Source organism: Lagopus leucura, unplaced genomic scaffold, assembly GCF_019238085.1.
Source record: "Lagopus leucura isolate 7727_CA_CO unplaced genomic scaffold, USGS_WTPT01 Super-Scaffold_650, whole genome shotgun sequence".
NCBI classification, from domain to species: Eukaryota; Metazoa; Chordata; class Aves; order Galliformes; family Phasianidae; genus Lagopus; species Lagopus leucura.
This window is the reverse complement of record NW_024962253.1, coordinates 590,646-599,324: the sequence shown is the minus strand read 5'-3', so window position 1 is coordinate 599,324 and position 8,679 is coordinate 590,646.

Below are 8,679 nucleotides of genomic sequence, written 5' to 3'. Positions count from 1 at the left end.
GATGTCCCAGTATCCATTGGAGGTCTTCCCCACGGAGGAATGCCTGGTGCTGCCTGGAAAAGATGGAAAATTGCCCTGTGCATTTCTGTCTCTAACAAATGGTATTCACAGTGAGGGATGATAGCCAGATTAGTAGCAGGGTCCTGCATAAACCATCCCCTCTGCATTCATCCCCTGTGTGCCAGCTGTTACAGCCTCCATCCCCAGCCCTTGTGGGAGCAAAGTCAGCCTCCCATCACACAGGAGAGCCTCTGGTTCCCATGCCATCCCCTCTCTGTCCCAGTGAGGTGATGACATAGACACACTGCTCAGAGATCCCCAAAGAGATGTAGGCAGCAGTGCTCTACAGGCTGTGATGCAGTCAGCAGGACAGCTGCAATGCTAGAAACAGAAAGCCAGGGTGCCTGCTAGAACAGCCTTTTGGAGATGGAGAAAACAGGGCAGTTCAGCCTGTAGATCTTCACCTTCTCTGGTTCTCTGCACAGCTAGAACACTCCGCTCTGGCATGGAGGAGTCCTGCCTGCCCTTGCAGGATGTGCAGTAGTTTGCAGAAGCTGGCTGCAGCGTGCAAGCCCTGCTCTGCTCTGCTGCAGTGCTGGCAGCGGTCTGCACTGCCATCGCATGGTTGTGCTGCTGGCTGGGTGCTCCAGGGCTGCTGTCAGGCTGCACAGCCCTGGGGCAGCTGTGGGGAGGGGGAGACTGCAGCTCCCACGTGAGCCATCTGCACCTGCATCGATGGGTCATGGTCCTGTCCTGACACACATCTCTCAGCAGCACTTCCCCAGCATTCTCAGCAGAAACAAACTCCTCACAGATAATGTGCACCCACAGATTTTGGCTGTGCTGCAGGACGGTTGTAAGGCCTGCATTACACCTCTGAACACTGATGCGTTTATGAACATGTGCCACCCAACTGCTTTCCTCTATCTGGAAATTGCAGCAGGTACTCTGCGCTGGAGCAGCACACTGTGTCTCTCCATGAGGAAAGAGAGGATCAGAGAGGATCCTGTAGGGGACATATTTCCCCTTCCCCCACCTGAACTGCATCAACTTCTCCTCCTGATTCCAAGAACCAGACCAGTTTCTAGCGGCTGGAAACCAATCAGACAGTAAATCGCAGGGACCTATTGGTGACACATTTTACGGCACAAATCCCTCATTTCAATTTACAGACCTCCTCATCTTTCCCATGCTCTGTGCTCACAATCACCTGCTCGTGCTCTTGTGAATGGCACCCACAATCAAGATGCTGCTTAACAAAACCAGCTGTGCTCAAGAAAACTGCTCTAGGTGCACAGCTTGTCCTCCTGTTGTACAGGTGCTTTGGTACCAACAGTACTGCAGATGCCCCCAAGCTATCTGTGCTTTCCCCCTGATCCTAAATGGTCTAAGCAGAAAATAAGATGTCTGCCTCTGAATCACAACTTGCTGATGCCCATAGACAATTGCTCCTCTGACAGCAGGGCACTAAACTATTCTGAGCATATCCTACAGACTGTGGAGAACATGGGACCTGTGCTTCTTCCTAAATGATGAGCCCAGGTGTAGCTTTTTCTTGTGTCACCTAAGTCTCCCTTGCTGTTCTACAGCCAGAGCAACTCCTCCTGGTGCAGGGGGTGGCTGTCACTCCCCCCATTTACTTACAGGTGGGTGCTCTCCACCCATACCTGGCCCTGCTGAATGGGTGCTTGCTGTTTTTTACCTGGTTCTCATCTTCTCTGCTACCTCTCAGCTCAACATCCGTCATTTTCTGGTGGGCAGATGCTCTGTGTCATACTCCTCCCTCTGTCCCAGGCATCCTGTTCTGCTTGGATCACTGCTCTGGGCTGCTCAGAAGCACTGATTGAGCTGGATACTTCTCCTTTTTCCAGATAAAAATCTGTTGCCAAAAGCACTGTCCTGAAAAAAAGCAAAGTTTGGAGGAGTTTGAATGGCAATGGAGTGTTGTTTGGCCCCGCTTTGGAAATCTCTGTCTTGGAAGTCTGCCTCATGATGCCCCCTCAGCTTACATAGGGCAGCATGTGGTCCCTCTCCTAGCCTCAGTCACAGCCCTTGGGAGATGGTGTCAAACACCATGTGGGGTTGCAGGAAGGACAGCTGTCAGTGTGCCAGCATCGAAGATATCAGCATGATCCCAGGACCCCGCATGGAAACATCTCAAAGGGAACTCAAAGAGGCTTTGTTGGGCAGTGAATGCCACTTTTTCTTGGATCTCTGGCTTTGCCTCCACATACCAGTAGCCTGCAGGCAGCATCAGGATGAGGAACCAGCAGCTTCAGACACCCAAAGGGGTGAGCTGAGGCAATTGGGTTTTTTTAACCCAAAAAAGGTAGTTCAGGGGAGAACTGTCTAAAATTACTGCAAAGGAAGTTGCAGAGATGCTCATGTTGGTTTCTTCTCCCAAGCAATGAGCAACAGGAGGAGAGGAAATGGCCACAGGTTGCTCAGGGGAGGTTTAGGTTGGATATTAAGAAAAATTCTTCACTGAAGGAGTTGTGAAGCATTGGAACAAGCTGCCCGTGGAAATAGCCAAGTTCCTACCCTGGGAGGTATTTAAAAGATGTGTAGATGTGGTGCTTAGGGACCTGGGGTAATGGTGGATTTGGTAGTGCTAGGTTATTAGCCAGATTTGATGATCTTAGAGGTTTTTTCTTTTTCAACCTAAGTGATTCTATTATTCTATTATTCTATTTGTCTTCTTTGTATTTTCTCTACTCCAAGCATATCTATGCTGTTTTTTGATTTGGTTGATTCCCTTGCCTTGCCTTGCCTTGCCTTCCTCGCCTTGCCTTGCCTTCCTTGCCTTGCCTTGCCTTGCCTGCCCTGCCCTGCCCTGCCCTGCCCTGCCCTTGCCTTTTTTTCCTACCTTGGCTTTTGAGACTGTTGTCTTCCTCGAAGAAAATCAAGTTTATGGAGCTGCTGTAGCAAAGGAGCAGGTGGACGGGCCGCTACCGGCAGAGGGCAGCCGCAGCCCGAGCTCGCAGCCGGGAAGGCCGCCGGTTCGTCGGGCACCGCGGGGGCTGCTCCTGCTCCCATTGCCTCGGCCCCTTGAGCATCTCCGAGTCCACCATGCGGGGCTACTGCCCCATGCCCATCGCCGAGGTCAGTTCCCGTCTTTCAGCAGTGCCACGATGCCAAGGGGTGCAGCAGTATGAAGGGTATTCACACCATCACAGCACGCAGAGGTGGCTGTGCAAGGGATTAACCCAGAGTGTAGCTGGGCAGAAGGCTGTTGGCTGGATGGTGGCACTCAGAGAGTTGTCGTCAATGGCTCACTGTCCAGATGGAGAACAGTGACAAGTGGCATTTCTCAGAGGTCCATATAGGGACCAGTGCAGTCATCATTGGTGACCCAGACAGAAGTACTGAGTGCATCTTCGGAAGTTTGTGGATAACATTGAGCTGTGTGGTGAATCCAGCATCTCTGAGAGAGGGGATGGACAGACTCAAGCAGCTAGGCCATGCAAACCTCATACAGCTCAACAAGGCCAAATGCACAGAGCTGCATTTGTGTAAGGGCAATCAGTACAGAGTGGGAGATGAATGGATGGAGAGCAGCACTGACTGAGAATGACCTGGGTGTGATGTTTGATGGAAAACTCAGTGTGAGCCAGCAGTCTGCTCTTGTAGTCCAGAAAGCCAACTGTATCCCGTGCTGCATGAAATAGATTGTGAACAACAGGGTGAGAGAGGTGACTGTCCTCCTCCACTCTGCTTTTGTGAAGACCCTCTTGCAGTAATGCACCTAGCTTTGGGGCTCACAGCACAAGAGGGACATGGGCCTGTTGGAGCGAGTCCAGAGGAAGACCACTAGATTGATTAGAGGGTAGAGCACCCCTCCTGTGAAGATGGGCTGATAGAGCTGAACTTGCTCAGCCTGGAGAAGAGAAGGCTCTGGGGAGACCTCGTTGCAGCCTTCCAGTACCTAAAGGGGGCTTAATGTACTGGGAATATGGGGAGGTACTCTTTGTGAAGGATTGCAGTGATTGGTCAAGGGTTAACAACTTTAAACAAAAATAAAGGAGATTTAGATCAGACATTAGGAAGAATTTTTTTTTTCCTGCAAGGGTGGTGAGGCACTGACACAGGCTGCCCAGAGAAGCTGTGGGTGCTCCATCACTGGAGATGCACAAGGCCAGGTTCACTGGGACCCTGGACAACCTGATCTAGTCGGTGGCAACCCTGCCCAGGGAAGTAGGGTTGGACTACATAATCTTTAAGGTCCATTCCAACTACAGCTGTTCTGTGGTTCTATGGAAAGCCCCTAATGGCATTTGGAGGTAGCCCATAAAACATTGTCTGGAAAGGATAGACTCCATGGTCTCCTCCTCTCTTTATTCTGGTTGTTTCATTTCATTTCTCTTCAGTCAGCAAAACTAAGCAGGATATCAAGGGAAGATCAAGGATGGATAAGCAATGCTCTGGTACAGCAGGTACTGGGGAGCCCACTACTAAATCACAGCATCTATGGACCTATTAGGGCAAACTGCATCTTAGGATGCATGGAACAGTCAGTTGATCAAAACCAGTGATTCTCCCACTATATCTAGTATTGGTGTGAGCTCGCCTTGAATGTTGCAATCAATTTTCCCCATGTTAAGGTCTTTGAAATGATGTTAAGGTCTTTGAAATTTTTCAAAGGAGGACAGCAAAGCTCATAAACCAGCTGGAAGGCTGGAGAGAGTAAAGACACCTAGGTTTGAAGAAAAGGAGACTGAGGGGTGACCTCATAACTGGCTGCAACTTCCTAAGGAGGGAAAATGGAAAGGGAGGGTGGTCCCTTCTCCTTGGGAACCAGTGCCATTATACATGGGAATGGCCACAAAGCTGCATCAGAGAGGTTCATAATGGACATCAGGAAAAACTGATTTACTGCGAGGGTAGCCACACACTTAAAAAACGCATTCTAGAGAAATGGTTCATGTTCCTACCCACCAGTGTTGAAGAGACATTTAGATAATGCCCTCAATAACATGCTTTAATTTTTGGTTAGCCCTGAAGTGGTTAGGCAGTTGGACTTGATTTTTCTAAGTCCCTGATATTCTATTCTATTCTGTTCTGTTCTGTTTTGTTCTGTTCCATTCCGTTCCATCCCATTCCATTCCATCCCATCCCATCCCATCCCATCCCATCCCATCCCATCCCATCCCATCCCATCCCATTTCCTACTCCTCTCTCTCACAATAATGATAAAGAGCAGCATCTAGGAGCACAGACATGGGTAAGGACCTTTGATCTGCATCCAGTAGCAGGTCCCTGCTCTGATTTTACACCATCTTGGAAAGGTTAAGGAGGCCTCTTGATCCCACCTCCTAGCAGCCACAACAGGAGCAAACAATTAGCAGAGCTGGCTAAGAGGCACAGAAGAAGCATCCCTTGCAAAAGAATGCAATTGTCCCAGAAACAGCAGAATCCCTTTGATTGTGCTGATTTTGCTTGGGAAATTGAGAGTTATTTTGCCAAGTGACTAAGGAATAGGGACACAAGTGATGTATCCATGAGTTTAAATTATCAAAAGCCAACTTGTAGTCACTGGGACTTTGGGAAGTCTTTGGGAAGGAGCCAAATCTCATCCCTGGACAGGAGTCTCTTGGGGCAGCTGTGTGTGCAGCATCCAGCCACTGGGGCCCAGTATGGGGGAGATGCTGCCAGGAGAGAAATCCAGCCTGCACAACAGGAGGGAGGAGAGGTGGAGCCCAGCAGCGTCCAGGCATTACGGTCAGCCTTTCTGGAAGGAAACATTCAAGTTTTCCTTTGGAAATAATTTCTCATGTTCCACTTCAGTTGTTGCTCGCTATCTCACACTATAAATACCATTTCTTCAGCAAGTCAAAATCAAATATTACCATGTTCCTTCACTGAACTCTTCCTTGGACATTCTTTTGATGGAAAACACAAAGGCCAGAAGGCCAAAACTGAACAAAACTGACATCGGTCTCTAGAAACCCTTCTTCCATACTGCTCTCTGTGTCCCACACAGATTTTTCCATCCTAGTGGCCAATGCATGGGCACACAGAGCCTTCAGCAAAACACAAGATGAAGGAAGAACAAATGGGAAGGAGCTAGAGACTTTGTAATGGAAGAGAACCAAATCACCATGGGTTGTAGGCACTGGCTTGGCTCCCCGTTTATTGTCTTGATGGCACTTTCCCCCTTTAATAGCCAGGCAGCCCAGTGAGCCACATGGCTCAGCTTGTGAGCAGGGATGAGGAGCCCTCCAAGTGCTGGCAGGTTTGCTCTCATGTCCCCAGGTTTCTGGCTGTTGTTTCTGCCCTGACATCCCTCCATGCCAGCCCAGTCCTTGCTGCTGCCAGTCAAGCCCTGGCAAAGGGCAGCCCTATAAATAGCAGAGTGCACAGTATCTCTTCTCTCTGCCACCCCTCTTCAGCTGTGAGTTGCCTCCAGTTTGCAGCATGGAACGTTTGGCATGTTGCCGTGCACAGCACTGGGAGCGGCTGAGTCTGCTGGGGGAAAGAGCCAGGTTTATTTTATTGTCATCCTTACAGCAGCTGTGGTGTTCCCTCCAGAACAACAGCAGCAGGGCTGAAGGTGGAACTGCTGGTCATGAGCACTGAGCTGTGGGATCCTGCATACTTCCTTCCCTTGGCTGGTGAGGTAGATGAAGCAAAAATTCTGGAGCAACAGTACAGCTCTGGAGACAAAGTACAATGTGCATTGCTGTTCTGCAGGACAGAAGTGAAGAAATGAGGAAGATGTCGAGCTACAGGAAAGAAGGGGACAGACTCTTTAGCAGGGTCTCTTGTGATAGGACAACACAAAACAGTTTTAAGTTTAAAAAGGGTAGATTTAGGTTAGATACAAGGAAAAAGTCTTTTATAGTGAGGGTGGTGAGGCACTGGAACAGGTTGCACGGAGCAGTGGTGGATGCCATGTTGCTGGAGACTTTCAAGGCCAAGCTGGACCAGACTATGAGCAACCAGATCTAGCTGTGCACGTCTCTATCTATTGCAGAAGAGTTTGACTAAATGACTTTTAAATGTCCTCTCCAACTGTAAGGATTCTATGTTTCTATGTGATATTGCTAAGAAATCCATGTGCCAGTGTGGGTAATATATGGAGTGGCACCAGGCTGGGCATCTGCCAGCAGTTTCTCCTTGCGTGGTATGGCTGGCTACAGCTGGGACAAGACAAGCTGCTAACAGACAGGATGAGCTTTGCATGGCATGGAGCATCCTGCCATCCTGTTCCAGTTGCAGGACAGCAAGATGAATCGGAGCAAAGCAGAGCTGGCAGGGTGAAAGCTATGCAGCACCACTTGGGGTTTTTGCTGCCTCATTTCAGCAGTGCAAGCAGCCTGAGCTGTGACCATAATAAATAAAGTGACAGCCAGCGTGCAGAGCTCTCTGGTTTCCTGTACACTCCAGGCTGGCCAGGGTAAACACACAGCAAGCCTGCACTTTGAGCAGGGCCATGCCCAGTGCACGTCAGCCAGAGCCTGGCTGGACCAGGCAAGCATGAGCAGCTTTCCATTGCCTTGTCCAGCCCATCAGGAACCCATGCCTTTGGAACACCAAGAACAGCCACTGGGGCTGGGCTTGGGGGCAAGAATTGCAGTGCACAGACATCATGGGGTTACACCACAGCATTCACATGCATTCATCTCCTACCTTCATCTCCCTTCAGTTAGAGTTCTGGTGAACACAGATGCATCTGGTGATTGCTGAGGACCAGTGTCCTGTCCCTTGCCACTGTGACGCAGCACTTCCACTGTGGCCTTACACATCTTGCTTTGAGTTTAGTCTGAAGTCTGGGAGGGAGAGCAGTGTATAACCCAGAAGGTTGGGGGAGGAGAATGGGGGGAAGGGGTGTCCTGCATAAGTTTGTGATACTCTAATGTAAGCCCCAACCATTCTGTTCATGTGCCTGAGTACTGACCTGCCTAGACAAGAGCTGGCAGTTCCCCCTCTGGGCTGGAACTGGCTGTGTCTTCTCAGAAGTGAGAGAGGGGAGAAGAAGCACACTGTTCCCAGATTTGGCTCTCCTGGGGTGCTGAGTGGGTGACCCATTGCTGAGCAGGATGCAGCAGCCAGTCTGGGATGTGGGATATGGGATGCATGCAGTCTCAGCCTGGGGATGGAGCAGGGCAGAAGCTGTGGTGTCAGAGCTGCAGGTTTTGCCTGCCTCGTTCAGTGTGTGATGTGTCACAGCAGCCCTGTCCTAGGGGGCCCTGGGGGTTCTTTGCCAGGTTTCCCAGCCCCAATGAGCACTCCGCTGTTCAAGCAGACCCCACTCTGCTCTCACCAAAGCTGCCCCTTCCTCACTCAACTTTTCAGTCTCTCCTTACTGGCTCTGCATGCTGCTGGTGCCTTAGCAAGCCCTGTGGCCCTGTATCCCAGTACTCCACTGTGGAGAGTCTGTCTGCGCTGTTTACCCCATGGCCCCTCAAAATCAATCCCTGGTTTTGCCTTCCCAACATTGCTTCTGGCAGAGCTGGGGGATTCCCCAGATCTGCAGTGCAGATGGGCTTTCCAGCTCTGCAGCGGCAGAGAAAGCATTACATGGCTTTCTGCCAGTGCCGGCGCCAAGCAGCCCAGCTCTCAACTCCCAGCACCCCACAAAGCACGAGAGAAAGCCCAGGGTCTGCTCCCAGGAGGGAACGACAGCTAAATGCTTACTGTCAATCATTCTAAGGAGCTGATCCTGCAGGTTGCAGCTCA